General features: G+C 43.6%; 1 protein-coding gene and 1 long non-coding RNA gene across 3 annotated transcripts in view; one reads left to right on the plus strand and one right to left on the minus strand.

Annotated features, from left to right (window-relative positions):
• ZBTB16 (zinc finger and BTB domain containing 16) overlaps positions 1 to 15,229 on the minus strand; it is a 244,224-nt gene that overhangs the window by 106,874 nt on the left and 122,121 nt on the right. The gene's annotated exons all lie outside the window — the stretch shown is intronic.
• The window catches only part of LOC138154752 (uncharacterized), a 19,166-nt gene continuing 4,193 nt past the window's right edge, over positions 257 to 15,229 (plus strand). Inside the window, exons 1-3 of the long non-coding RNA XR_011166679.1 lie at positions 257 to 928; positions 7,610 to 7,721; positions 8,270 to 8,381. This is a non-coding gene — a long non-coding RNA (uncharacterized lncRNA). The remainder of the gene's footprint in view (positions 929 to 7,609; positions 7,722 to 8,269; positions 8,382 to 15,229) is intronic.

The following is a 15,229-nucleotide window of genomic DNA, read 5'->3' on the forward strand; positions in this document are numbered from 1 at the left end:
GGGTGTGCATACAGAGGGTACCATAATGTAGCGTACAGTAGCAATCTCAATAGGGCTTATTTTCGGGGGAGGGCTTATTTTAGAGGAATCATACACAGTAAGGTGAGGGCTTATTTTCAGGATAGGTCTTATTATCGGGGAAAGACGGTATGTGCCACAGTGGATAGACCACCTGGCCGGGAGTCAGGAAGACCTGAGTTCAAATTTGGCCTCAGACACTTGTGTGACCTTGGGCAAGTCATTTAACCCTGTTTGTCACAGTTCCCTCCCTCATCTGTAAAATAAGCTGGAGAAGAAAGTGACAAGCCACTCCAGTATCTTTGCCAAGAAAACTTCAAATGGGGTCACAGAGTCAGACATGAGTAAAAAAAAAATGACTGAATTAGAACAAATACTTGCCCAGGGCTACAGAGGTAGTTAGTGGTAGAGGCAGGATTTGAACCCAGGTCCTCCTGATTTCCAATCCAACACCCTTTCTAGAGTCTCTGATCATCTCTATTATTTGAAGCACTAGCATATTAATAAATATTAGTTAACATTTACATAGTGCTTTAAAAGTCTCAAGGTAGTTTCCACATATTGCTTCATTTGACTCTCACAACAACCCTGGGATAGATGCTGTTAAGAGGTCCATTTTACAAATAAGGAAATGGAGGATCATACAGCTGTTAAGTATCCAAGGCAGGACTCGGGTCTGCCAGACTTTGGAGAGCATCACTCTTTCCTACTAAACCGCTTCAGCACCAAGACAAACCAAGCATCTATGTGACCATTTCTATACAGCCTGCGTTCTCCCTACAACAGCCTACCCCTGCCCATCAGCTGGAACATCTTCCCAGGCTGGAGCTATGAAATAAATAGCTCTCTGACCCACCAGTCAGCACTCCCAACCACTTCAAATTCATTTCAAAATGAAGACACCAGATATGTGAGTATCTGTGTGGGATTGGATTGAGGGGGGGGGGGGTTAAGGGGAAGAGGGGAACACTTCTTTCCAAGGAAGATGAAATAGGAAGGGGCCTGATCACTGGACTATATCTCCAACAAAAATATCCTCTAATCTAATTGACAGACAGCTCCATGTACTACCTCCCCCTCCCTCCCTCCTTTTTTTCTCTCTTCTCCCCTCCCACCCCCAGCTCAATGGCACCTCAAGGCTCCCAGTCCCTCTGGAGCTGCCAGGGTTTTCAGAAAACAAGAGTGTTTCTATTTTTAGCCCCTCTCCACCTAATAATACTCCCCAACACCCATTCAGTTTAATCACTTTATTGAGGACTGAGCGCTTCTGATGTTAGGAAGTAGTAAAATGTTCTAACTGGTTAAAAATGACACTCATTGGCTTTTGCCTTTGGTGTTTCTGAAACCTTAATTGTGGCTCTGGCTGTGGGGCTTAAAGAACCTTACGGGGTTTTCTGAGCCATGCTTTCTTACCCCCTGCACCATAATTGAGGTGTTATATTACAAGTGGAGCACTGACATTTTCAGACTCAAAATTCGGAAACCTTAAGACTCTGCACTTGCAAAACAAAAAGATAGCCCAGCAGACTGAACACCCCCCTCCCAGCACTCATTCCCCGGCTCCCCCCACCCCCAGCCCTAAACCTTTCGTTTTTTATTTTTTTCCAGCTCTCCCCAGGCATGCAGTCTGTCAGAGAACTGTTTCTTTGCGTTATGGCTACAGCATTATTAAAGTATATCTGACAACTAAAATGACATTCAAATTGCAGCTTGGAAACAGAAAGGTTTGTTTGGTGTAATTAGAGGACCTGAGAATTTGGTGTGTATAGAAAATACACGGTTGGTGACTCTTCTCCCATACAAACCTTGCAGAATGTTGGTTCCAAAGCTTTCGAATGGGCATTTGCAAACAGGCCCTCCTCAGAGAAAGGGGGGGGGGGGGAGAGGAATGGAATGGAAGGGCCAGAAGACATCTTGGGGAGTCTAGTCCTATCTTTTGTATTGTGAATCCTGCCCAAATACCCAAAGGGTAGTCAGTCTCCCAGGGCACACAGGAATAGGTGTAGCCTAAAAATTCAAAATCAAGTGCTGCTTTTTAATGTGACATTACATAAAGGCATGTATGTTTAACATACAAAAACTTCCACTCTTCAAGATTTGGGGGGGGGGGGTTTGCAGGGCAATTGGGGTGAAATGTCTAGGCCAAGGTAATTTTGTTGGAGAAGTAGTCCAGGGATCATTTGAACTCAGGTCCTCCTGACTCCAGGGCCAGTGCTCTATTCACTGTACCACCTAGCCACCCCTTTTTAAAATTTTTTATTTTGCTTTTTTTTTTTTTGGAAGGGAGAAGGCAGGGCAATTGGAGTTAAACGACTGGCCCAAGGTCACACCGCTAGTTAAGTGTTAAGTGTCTAAAGCCTCATTTGAACTCAGGTCCTCCTGACTCCAGGGCTGGTGCTCTATATACTGCGCCACCTAGCCACCCCCAAGGACATATTTTGTTACTGTTTGGTCGTGTCTGACTCTCTGTGATCCCTTTTGGGGTTTTCTTGGCAAAGATACTGAAGTGGTTTGCCATTTCCTCCTCCAATTCATTTTACAAATAAGGAAACACAGGCAAACAGGGTTGATTTGCCTAGAGTCACACAGTTTGAAAGTGCCTGAGGCTGGATTTGAACTTCCTGACTCCAGGCCTGGCACCCTATCTGCTACACCACCTGGCTACCTCAAAGCATACAGGTATTTATTTTATGGGTCAATACTGAGTCATGGAAAAGAGAATTGGACTTAGAGGCCAGCAAAAGCCTGAGTTCAAATCTCACCTCTGATACCTACTAGGTGCACAGCTTACAGAAAATCACGTAACCTCTCTAGGCCTCAATATCCTTGGGGTTGTTGACTTGCATCTGGAATTAGTGTAAACAATTACACTAGTGTAGAAATTATTGTAGAAATTCCCTTCATCAATGCAAATTGGCATCTGCTCTGCAACTGAGAGCTGCCCAAGGTTTGCATTAGTTAAGAGATTTGCTCAGAGACAATGCCAGGATGTGTCAGAAGCCTTACTAGAACCCTAGATTTCTCTGAGGCCAGCTGTATCTCATCCATTTCTCGGTCTATTGTAAAATGGTAATAATATCTAGACATCTACCTAGTGAGATGCTGTGACAGCTGAAGGAGGTGTATGTAAAATGCTTTGGAAACTTAAAAGCATAACTATCTATGCAAATATGTTAGTCTAGTCTCCTGCTTGTGTGATAGATGGGAAGGTACAAAGCCACGCTAACATGAGAGAGGGGATTATTTTCAAGTACAAACAGGAACAATGTTTAAGAGCTGGTAAGGATGAGGAAATAGCCGGTCCTAGCTCTGTCCACTGTCCTCCATCAAAAGGCGTAAGCTGCAGCATGAGAAATGTAGGTTAGCTTTCTGGAAAAACTGACCAGCAGTGAAGACGAGTTAAGATTTACAATGGTGATGGTGGAAGGCGATAAAATCTCCTTCCCGGACAATCTCTGAACATAAGATAAGATTTAATTGCCCTCAGTTCAGTAATTCAATTTCACAAGAATTTATTAAGTGACTTCTCTGTGCGAGGTACACAGTTAGGTGGAGAAGCAGATAGATAAGAGCACGTGAGCCACACAAGCTGGGAAGACCTGAATTCAAATCTAGCTTCAGATACTTACTATGGAAGTGACCCTGGGCAAGGCACTTAACCTATTTGCCTCAGTTGCCTCATCTGTAAAACAGGGATGATAATAGCACCTCCCTTCCAAGGTTACTGTGAGGCTCAAACGAGATAACAATTCTAAAATGCTTAGCACATTGCATGGCACATAGTAAATACTATATAAACATTAGCTAGTATTATATTATGAAACAGTCCTTGCCTTCTACTGGATCTTTATCTGAAGATCACAGCATCACGTCAGAGGTCCTCTGAGGCCCCTGAGTCCAACCCCCTCAGTCTGTCAATGAGAAAACCAAGGACCAAGGATATTAAGTAAGTCATCCAAGTAATAAGTTGTTTTTGTTGTTGTTGAGCTGTTCCAGTCATGTCCAACTCAAATGACCCCATTGGGGGTTCTGCCCACAGGTAGTAAATATCAGAGTTAGGATGTGGACCCAGGCCCTCCGACTCCAGAGCTGGTGTTTTCGTTCACCCCACTGAACCATACCTGCTTTCCTCTTTTAAACATGGCTTTTAGATCAACCTAAGACCTATCCTTTCCAGACTAAGAGGTCTCTGACCATGTTCCAAACTAAAACATTCATCCACATGAACTCTTCTTATAGTACCTGACTGCCTTTAGCTATTTCCCCTTTTTGCTCTATCATTTATTCCTTCTACCTCTCACTTTTTTGCCTTCCCTCTCCTTCCGTGTCCTTTTCTACTTTCATCTCTCCTTTCTTTTTCCTCCATTCCAATCTTCTCTACTCTGCTTCTTCTTCCCTCTTCCTTTCTCTTTTTTCTTTCCTTTCTCCCTTCCTTTCTTCTACCTCCTCTTCCACTTTTGCCCTTTTCCTCCATCCCAATCCTTTCTCCTCTATTCCTTTCCTATTCTTTCCCCTTTCTTTCCTTCCTTTTATCTCCTTTTCTTTCACCCCCTTTTTTCTCCATTCCAATCTTCTCTCCTCCATTCCTTCTTTCCCCTTTCCTTCCTTCCTTTTACCTCCTTTTCTACTTTCACCCCTTTTTTCCTCCATCCCAATCCTCTCTCCTTTTTCCTTTCCTTCCTTTCTTCTTTCCTTCCCCCCACTTCCCTTCTACCTCCTTTTCTACTTTCACCCCTCTCTTTTTTCCTCCATCCCAATCCTCTCTCTTCCACTGCTTCCTTCTCTTTCTTTTTCCTTTCCTTCTTTCCTTCCTTCCTCCCTCTCTCCTTCTTTTCCTTCCTTATATAGATCCTTGTAGCACCTTCATAAACTTACTCCCTACTCTTTGGAAGATGGCAGACAAGAAATGCCTCATTAACTTCCCAAGCTAATTTCACAATTTACCCAAACACTGAATTCCTGCATCTACTCAGCCAACCCTGTGATAAACTTTTATACGGGGGGGGGGGGGGGGGGGGGGGAGAGAGAACAGGGAAACAACAGAACTAGAGGGTCAGATTCATGTGGGGAGTGACCAGAGAAATAAAATGGGAGATGAAGGGAACAGAGGCTATGGTAACTTAAGAAAATAAAAAGACAATACTTTTTTTTAAAATTTTCTATGCACTCTCCCAGTGCTGGCCTTCAAGGCAGCAAGTCAGGAGGTGGGATAAATGAAGCTATACCAGGCCTGCCATGCCACCAGACCAAAGTGCCCTGGATGACAATGTGTCTTCCTGTCACTCCAGGGGCCTGATGGCCTATATCAGGAAGCACAGTTACACGCTGTCCTTCACAGGGTATGAGTCAATGCAGCTGGGCTCTGTGCCAGTGTCAGGGAGGGGGACATGTGGAGGGCAAGTTCACTTCTTCCTAACCCGGGTGGCCCCTCCAAAGGGTACTCAAAGGTCTTGGCCAATCCACCAAGCCCACAGTATAGGCAGAACAGAGTGAAAACAATGCCAGAGCCTGACCCTACCAGAAGTCAAGGTCAGATTAGGTTCACTGTTAGAGGAGGTATTTTTAAGGTTTTTGTCATAGAGGCTCTTGTAGCCTGCAGTATACTCATATATCAGTGAAGACAATGATTCCCAGGAATTATCTCATTCATCCATTTTCAACTGGGGCCCATACACAGAGCAGCAAAGACAAATGGGGAGGGGCATGTCAACAGAGGTAGGAAGGATATCTCACCTGTTCTTAGTGGTCCCCAGGTATGTATGTTGTATGTATACATAATGCCCTGGTGATTTATCAGCTTCTCAAGGCATTTCCTCTTTAGGGTTTTAGCTTCTTTGATGATAAACACTGAAACCCAGAACTATCAAGCTGTGCTAAGTCACCAAGGACTATACTCCCTTCTGAGTTTCCTCCCTGCCCCCCCCCACTTCTTCCTCCTCCTCTTCCTACATTTCAGGGAACACGGCTCTGCTTTTCTTCCTAGAGTAGAATTCAGATCCTCTTAGTAACCCCTGCCTTTGTCCCCAGGAAGAAGACAATTCCAAGTCGGGGTCCCAGAGCCTTTACTGATCTGGTTAACCAAAATTACTTTGAGGGAAATTCAAGCACATCAAAGTTTCTGGGAATTCTCTCCTTAGCCTGAGTTACCTTGTTACTGAAAACGACTGTGGCCTTCTATAATTACTCCAACAAAATGCAGCCGCCAATGAACTCACTGTGCTCAATTAGTTTATAATAGTCAGAGGTATAACTACAAAGGTTTAATCCAACTACCCCAGAAGACTGCTTAATCCCAACTATCTAATGAAAAGTTTAGAACTCCCTCCTCCCCTCCACCTCTTCTTTGCAAGTAGAGTTCTAATTAGTGCAGCTAAGGGGAGGGGAGGGGGGCTGAGAAAGGGAGGGGAGTTGGGATAGGGTATAGTGCAAGGATTATGCTAGGAGAAACCCAGACAGAAGGCTTCTTCATTACGGTAAGTCCTTGGGACACTGAGTGGGAGACCTCCTCTAGACAGATGTCCTCTAGACAGGCTCAATCTCCCAAAGCATCTCATGGCCTTAGGAGCAGAGCCAGCCTTTTGTCAAAAATCCTAGGATGGGGGGCTTTAGATTTTCTTACACTGCTCCAGGAGAAAAACAGGTCCTGGAATGCTACAATTTTGATTGAGATGATAGGGATTCCCATTCTAGGAAACACCCAGGATGAGTAAATCACCTGAAATGTACTCACTCCCCTGGTCCTCTTTCCTCTTCCCAGCTTTCTTTTGTGTGCTGTCCTCCACCATTAGCTTGTAAGCTCCTTGAGGGCGGGAGCTGTCTTTTTCTACTATTTGTATCCTCAGCACTTAGCACAGTGTCTGGCACACATTAAGTGCTTAATAAATGTGTATTTAGTTGAACCGAATTGAACCACATTGTGAAATCCCTCCTCATCTCCACAGATGGTCTGGATGCCATTCATGGTCCCACTAGGTTTTGGAGTCTCTAAGCCTCTGCTGAAGAAGCTTTGTCTAATCCAAGGAGGGAAAAGTTGAGAAGGCTGAGGCTTCCTTGCTGTAGTTAACCTGTATAGCTCAGTGGAATTATCAACTCCTACTTCTAAAAAGCTAAATCCATTCTCAAAATGCGGCATTCCACCCTGCCCTGTCTTTCCTTCCATTCAGTTCCTAGCCATGGACATCTATCTGTACTAGATCAGTTCAATTCAATAAGCATGCATTAAGTGCCTACTGTATGCTAGGAATTAGTGGCATACAATAAAGACCTTCAAAAAGAAAGAAAGAGTCCCTGCTTTCATTAGCTGTCAGATGTCTGGCTAGGGAGACCAAACATCTCAACATCAGGACCACGGGGACAAGTCATCAAAATTCTAACCATCCATCAAGGTACAACTCAAATTTCATCCCTCCAGTCAAGCTTTTCCTTACCACCCAGCCCACAGTGATCTTTCACTTCTCTGACCTCAGGTAGCATTTATTATCTGTATCACTAATTTGACATTTAATATGTCCCCAAGGAAGAAAATAGAATGGAATACATTTGGAAAATTGAACCATTACTCAACCACCACAACAAACTCTTTTTAATACAGATATCCTCCTGTTGATGCAAGGTTGCCAGTCCTGGAACAGCATCATCTCTAAGGAATCAAGGTTCCAAGTGGCCTGGAGGCCAATGGAGAGAAGCCTGATGAGCGAGATCCAGTAAGTAGGTTGTGTCATGTTTCCAACCACTGAATGACTTACTTGCTAGAAGGGACACAGGGCATAGCAGCAAGGCAACAAGAATAGACCACAGGGTCCCAGATCTAGAGCTGAAAGGACCTCACAAAAGCTGTCCAGTTCAAGTCTCTCATTTTACAGATGAGGAAACTGAGTTCTAGGGAGGTGAAATGGTTTGCTCAAGGTCACAAAGGTAGTAAGGACAGAGGCAGGATCCTGAACCTGGGCCCTCTGACTCCAGAGGTAATGCTCTGTCCATTCTTCCAAACAAGCTATTAAATAAGCTGGGCGTGCCATGAGACCAAAGGATAACAAGTGGACAGTCTAAGTGTTTCCTCTTGTCTCTGTCTTCATAAGAAGCATGAGTGCAGAGGTCTCTAACCTTTTTGGGTGTCAGGAACCCCCTTTGGCAGTCCAATGAAGCCTATGGCCCCCTTCTCAGAATCATGTTTTTTAATGAATAAAATAAAATGAAAAAAAATTAATAATGTTGAAACATAGTTATGAAGGTTTTTTTTTTTAATTCACAGGCCTCAGGTTACAAACTCCTGTCCTGGAAGATGGCCCTATCACATTGGCTGGACCCAATGGAAAGACTGTCAAAGATCAAGAACAATAAATGCACCAGAAGAGAAAACATGGGTAAGTTGCAATTTGCATCAATGGAGCAAATACCCACATCACTGAGTTCACAGACACATTAAAATAGTAAGGCACAGAATACTGTTCATTTTACTTTTTCCCATTTGTCTCATGTCTTCAATTAAGACTACCAACTCCCTGAAAGTAAGAAACATCTTACATGGCTGGTCTCGGAGCCAGGAAGATTCAAGGTCAAATCCTGCCTCAGACACTTAACTGACCATGTTACCCTGGGAAAATCATCTGACCACTCTCAGCTTCAATTTCTTCATCTTTAAAATGGGGATAACTTTTTTCCCCTTAATAGTATTTTATTTTTTCCAATTACATGTAAAGATTGTTTTCAATATTCATTTATATGAGATTTTGAGTTCCAAATTTTTCCCCCTCCCAAAGACAGCAAGCAATCTGATACTGGTTATAAATATACAATCATGAATAACAGTGTTTTAGAGTTGCTGTGGGGAGGTAAAGTCCTCCATAAGCCTTAAAGTGCTATGTAAGCACTAGTCCCCTACCATCACTATTATTACTGTCTGTATTCTTGAACAGCATCTTATACACGGTAATTATTCAGTGTTTATTAACAAACTGATAGTTCCTCCCAACACAGGGCACCATAATAAAACAACTCACACATTTATACAGCACTTTAAGGGTTTGCAAAACACAACTACCCTGAGAGGTAGTGTAAACAGTATCAGCTCCCATTTTACAGGTGAGCAAACAAAGCCTCTTGTGAAGTTGACCACAATCAAAAAGCTCCTAAGCTCTAAGGCAGGATTCAAGCCTAGGCCTCCTAACCTTAATTCTCATACCCTATCCTCTGTACTACACTACCAGAGAAAATAGTTAAGGCTTCAAAGAAGTCCAAGCTTCCCTGCTTTGCTACCCACCTGTTAAATGAGTGACTCACACTGGGGGAGCATTTCTCAGTGATGTACTCGTCAGAATGATGCAGAAGAAATGGGAAAAAGTCTATATCAAGTCTACTGCTGAGCAGTCTCACTGTCCTGGGCAGAGCTGGCTCTGTAGTTCAGGAAGGTGACACTCTTCTATCACCACCCTGCCAACCAACCAGGCCCATCTTCAGTGTAAGCAGGACGAGATGCTCCCACCATGCCCACATTATAACAGCACCGGAAATCCTATACAAGAGCAAAATTCTGAACTCCACTAAGTTGGCCAACCATCACAGATGTTGTTGGTCAAGGAAAGGGACCACAGAATCACAGAATATTAGTTAGCAAGAGAGGAATTCAGAGATCATGTAGGACTATTTACTCATCTTCCTGAGTTCAAATCCGGCCTTAGACACTGGCTGTGTGACCCTGGGCAAGTCACCTCACCTTGTTTGCCTCAGTTTCCTCATCTGTAAAATGAACTGGAGAATGAAATGGCAAACGAGTTGGAAATGACTGAACAACAGCACCTGGGGCAAGTGACTTCAATCTTTTTGGCCTCAATTTCTTCCTATGTAGAATGAGGAAGGCAGACAAGACTGACCTCTGAGTTCCCTGCAGACTTAAATCAATGGTCTTAGTCCAACCCACTCACTTTACAAATAAGGAGATGGGGGTCCAGAGTTAAGTGACTTGACTAAAATGAAAGGAATTAAGTAACAGTAACAATTTGAACCCAGGTCCTATGACTCCAACTCTACCACCATTTCTATTGTACATGCAAGGCCTTTCCTTGAAAGTATGGTACAGGGACAGCTAGGTGGTGCAGTGAATAGAGCACCAGCCCTGAAGTCTGGAGGACCCAAGTTCAAATGTGACCTCAGACATCTGCACTTGACACTTAACTAGCTGTGTGACTTTGCTCAAGTCACTTAATCCCAATTACCTTGCCTTTCCCTCCCCTCCCCCCCCCAAAAAAAAGTATGGTACAGAAAATTATGGGAGAAGAGGGTAAGAGTAGTCCCTGAATGGTAGGTCCTCCAGTATCACTCCCAGCCTGTTCTATCATGCACCAGTTCCCCAGGAGGATGGTGCAGAAGTAATACCTACAGTGGCCTCCACAACCTAGCACATGCTCCTCTGGCAGAGCCAGGGGAAGCCTAATAATCCTCACACCTGCTCCTGGTGGCACAAAGCAGCAGCCAATTACTGCCAGGTTATCCTCAGGGACACAGAATTCACCACCCCCAGGCCTCTGGGGCGTGGCAACCCTCTAAACAGGACAGAGTTAACATTCAGAACTGGGCATCAGGCAGAGAAGGGTACACCCTTTCTCCTCCTTTCATTCTAAGCCTTCTTGGTCTTCTCCAGAAAACAGACTCCTAGAGCCAAGGGATGACAATTCAGATTCTTCAAACACCAAGCATTTCAGTCACTCTCTCATTTTACAGAATAAGAGAACTGAGGCATAGACAGGGGAATTTACAATTCAGTCAATCCCCTGCCTCCAAGCAAAGGGTGGATATGTATGTCTGGGCAGAAGATGTGAAGGATCAATCTGATTATTTTAAAAGGAAAGAGAAGAAGGAAGAAATCGCTTGTCTGGCACTGCTCTTAGCACAGAGGACTGCAACACCTTTTAAAAACAAGACATACGTTAGAGCCTTTTTCGACAGTTTCTAAAACGCATACTTCCCAAGAGCTAGAACATTAACCAATACTGTAAAAATCCTACAGATTAAAAAAACAACAACAAAATCCAACTATTCGACTGTTGCCCAGATGATAAAAAGAATCTTGATGTTCAAATGAAGGATCCTTGCCTGAGGCAAGAAGGGTTGAGAAGAGACAGAAAAGGAAAGAGGAGAGGAGAGGAAAGAAGGGAAGAGGAAGAAAAGTGAGGAGGAAAAGGGAAAGAAAAGAGAGGAGGAAGGGAAGGGAAGGGAAACAAAGGGAAAGGACAGGGAGAAGAAAGAGAGAAAAAGAAAGAAAAGAAAGGAAAGAAAGAAAGAAAGAAAGAAAGAAAGAAAGAAAGAAAGAAAGAAGATGGAAGCTCATTGCCCCCACAAATATGGATTGGGGGACAAAAAAAACCAAGTGGCAAAAGGGATTTATGCATTGTAGCTGCTTTACTACCTAATTAATTCAGTAATTTCAAAAACAATTTTATTTATGTTCCATTTACCACATCAAAAGTGCAAAAAAAAAAACCCACTGATGCTAAAATAATACCTCAAGGCATCTATTTTTAATCAGTTTAAAAAAAAAAAAAGAGGTTTAAAAAAAAAAACACCACCCAGCCCTGGTTTCTATACAATCTCTCTCGGGCAGACCACCAACCCTCGGAGAGAGAGAGAAAACAGCCAAGCCCTCTGTGAGAGCCTTCCTGGCTGCTGAAAACGGAGCTTGTCAAAAAAAACAAATCCATAATGGCCCGAGGCTCCTCTCCAATCTATTTTCTGCTCAGCTGGTTTTAAATGAAGTTATTATGAGTCATTAAAACACCCGCAAGCCAGTGGAAGTCAGCCAATTACAATTTTAAATTTAGCCTGTTCTCTGCCCCATTCTCTTGTTTTCTTCCTGGGCCCACAGAACGCTGCGGCTGTTATTTTTTTCCTTCTCTTCCTTCCTTCACCCAAAGTGGATGAGACAGTTATGAAAACGCATAGTATTGCAAAGGAACTCAGAACCATTCATATAAAACTCAAATTATTTAAAACAACCCCCCTCCACTACCACCAAAAAAAAAAATGTAAACTCATATTCCTCCAAAACTAGCTTATTCTCTACACACACCGGAAACTTCCAAAGCTCCAGTTTCTAAGTCTTGATGAGGGTCATAGTCCTGCTTCCGAAAAGAGAACATTCTTCAATGGAGTCTTGGGAAAACACACACACACACGCACGCACACACTGAAGGTAGAATCAGGGAAGGGGACATGGAGTAACTTTATATTAATGAGAAATAACAAAGATGAAATCCAAAGGCGAAGCCAGGCTTTCTCAATCAAGCTTGAATGTAATTCTAAGTCACCAGACAGGATGAGATGAGCTAGCCTAGCTTTTAAAACTGAAAGGTAAATGGTCTGTGTGGAGCCATTAGAGCAAAGAAATAATTTTGAGTATTTCATGGAAACTCTGCTCTCATTCAACCATGTGTATGTGCGCTGCCCAGCACACAGTAGGTACTCAAAAAAAATTATTGATGATTCTGATTTCTGGAAACACAAGAGCAATCAGCCTCTTTCACAATTTCCCCACAATGCTTAGCAACCTACAGGCTTCATCAGATTCTTCTTCCTTTAGTAGAGTAGTATCTGATCCTACCAAACACAAGAGGGTTCACTCTTTGGCAACATCCATTCCTTAGCCTGGTGTATACATTTCCTCTGGTTCCTGGTCTCCATCATTTTCAACCCCCTCCCTCCTACCTTATCAACATATTCCATATCCTAGGCCCCTTTCCTGCCCTGTCAGGCTCACAATTATAGTCTTCAGTCATGGGATCAATAACTATAGGCCCAGGGCAAATAACCAGTAAATGCAGAGGAGTGGCTAAGGTCAGACAATCAATCAGTTAATAAGCACCTACTATGTGCCAGGCATTGCTCTAAGTGTTAAAGATACAAAGAAAAGTGAATGATAGTCTCTACCCTTGAGGAGCTTACAATCTAATAAAGAAGGCAACAGGCAAATAATTCTGTACAATCTACAGAGTAATGTCATGGAGCAAAGCCAGAAGGAGGAGGATGGACTGATTAAAAGGAAACATTTATGGCTTGGCATATAATACAAAGGTGTTCTAAGTCATCAATGAAGTAGAGCCTCTCTGTTCCTCATACATGGTGCTACATCTCCCACCTCTGTGCCTTTGCACTCACTGTCTCCTCTGCCGTGGCTAGAACGCACTCCTTCATCTCAAATCCACAGCCTCCTCCTTTAAGGCACAGGTCAAGTATCACCTCTCACATGAAGCCTCTCCTGCTTCCCTCAACAACTAGTGTCTTCACCATGAAACCAACTCGCATTTAACCACGATTTATTTGTTCTCTATATATTATTCTGCATATAATTCTGTATGACCTTGATGTCTCCCCCACTAGAATGCAAGGTCTTTGAAAGGCCAGATTGTTTCATTTAATATATTTGTAACCCCAGTGCCTAACGTAGTGTGCAGCAGATGCTTTTGTTTTTTAAATGATTAATAGGGTCCAGGCCAAGCCAAACATCCAGTCCCTTCTGACAGTATCCCCTCCTTCCACACTCAAAGAAGTGTCAGTGTCCTCCTGAAAGGGCCTAAGAGCATAAGTAAGACTTAGAGGTATTGAGTGCCATTTATTATCTATCAGGAGAGAGACAGAGACAGAGGGAGAGGGAGAGAGAGACACGGAAACAGAGAGGGGGGAAGAGGGGGGCAGAGAGGGGGGAGAGGGAGAGAGAGAGAGAGAGAGAGAGAGAGATGAACTATCTCCCTGGATCTTTGTGGGAACCAAACCTGAGACTGGGGAATGCCATTATCTTATGAAGTGAATAACATCTCAGCTGAGAAGGGGTGACCTCCCATCCTCACTCTCCCAGCATCTTGTCTCCTGATTCAGATGTCCCACAGTGCAGAGCCATCAAGAGCTCCTCACAGATCCTGGGCATATCAGACACAGAGATATCTGTACAGAAACACATGTGGATTTAAGCAGCAAGGTCCAAAAAGGATCTTGTGGAACCTGAAGGCACCTACTTTCAGGAAGGTATTACCTTCAGCTGAAGTGCTACATAAAAGTTCCAAATATATCGCAGGAAACAATGACTTGGGCAGGGTAAACTCCCACAGTGGACCCTTGAAACCTTGCCACAAAGGCCTGAGAGTCAAGGAGGACCCTTCACAGAAGACAGTGCTTGGCTCAGGACTTTCCCCTAGAGTTACCTGACCAAGAAGAAAGATGCCCTTCCCCTTCCTGGCCACCAGACACAAACTCACTCTCTCCACACACACACACACACACACACACACACACACACACACACACGCATGCATGCATGCACACACATACTTTTCAGTTTGTGTGTGTGTAAAAATAAATTTTGGGGACAGAATCAGCAAGATGAAGATAGGGTGAAACAGTCTATGACAGAGACACACTGGGACATATGGAAGAAAGGAAAGAGAGAGAAAGACATACATACACAGAAACACCAAGACTAAGGCAGGAAAGTCAGGGACAAAAATGGAGAAATAAAAGAAATGAGAGGCAAAAAGAGACTGGGAAAAAAGGAAAAAGAAAAGAGACAGAGATGCTATCAGCAGTATGCCAACAGTGAGAGGACCTCACAGGGGATTCCCCAAAAGAATTACTCTCTAAAAGATGCATGAATGGCATGGTACCTATGCCTCCCATACTTATATCCCAAGTGTCTATAGATACCAGTCTAGCCCATTAGAGAGTTCAGGTCACAGACAAACAGCTTCATGGTGGATGAGCCAGAGTAAAATCAGTGGCCTGAGGAAAGCGGCTGGATACCTTTTTGTCAGGGCCAGGCCTAGGAGTCTTTGGAAGGCAATGATACAGGACATTAAGTGAAGGGGAAAGTGTTAAGGACTCCTAATCCACTCCATGGCCCGCCTTTCCATACCATCCACCCATCACCCACCCAGACCTGCATAAAAACAGCAATCTGCAAAGCAGCCTGAATCAAGGAAGGTAAATACATAGATAAATAAATAAAATGTCACAGCATTCACCTATCTAAGGGAGGAGCAACATGCCTATCATAATCGGAACTTCACCAGCCAGCTCAACAAAATCATATGCCATCATGGAAAAGGAATGTGAGGAGAACGGGGCAAAGAGAGAGGGGAAAAAGGAAATTACCCTATTTTGGGATTGAAAAATGAGAAAGGGAAAGAGAGAGAGAGAGAGAGAGAGAGAGAGAGAGAGAGAGAGAGAGAGA

This window comes from Petaurus breviceps, unplaced genomic scaffold, assembly GCF_028583685.1.
Source record: "Petaurus breviceps papuanus isolate PSGF00001 unplaced genomic scaffold, PetGlider_PUasm1.0 91133, whole genome shotgun sequence".
NCBI classification, from domain to species: domain Eukaryota; kingdom Metazoa; phylum Chordata; class Mammalia; order Diprotodontia; family Petauridae; genus Petaurus; species Petaurus breviceps.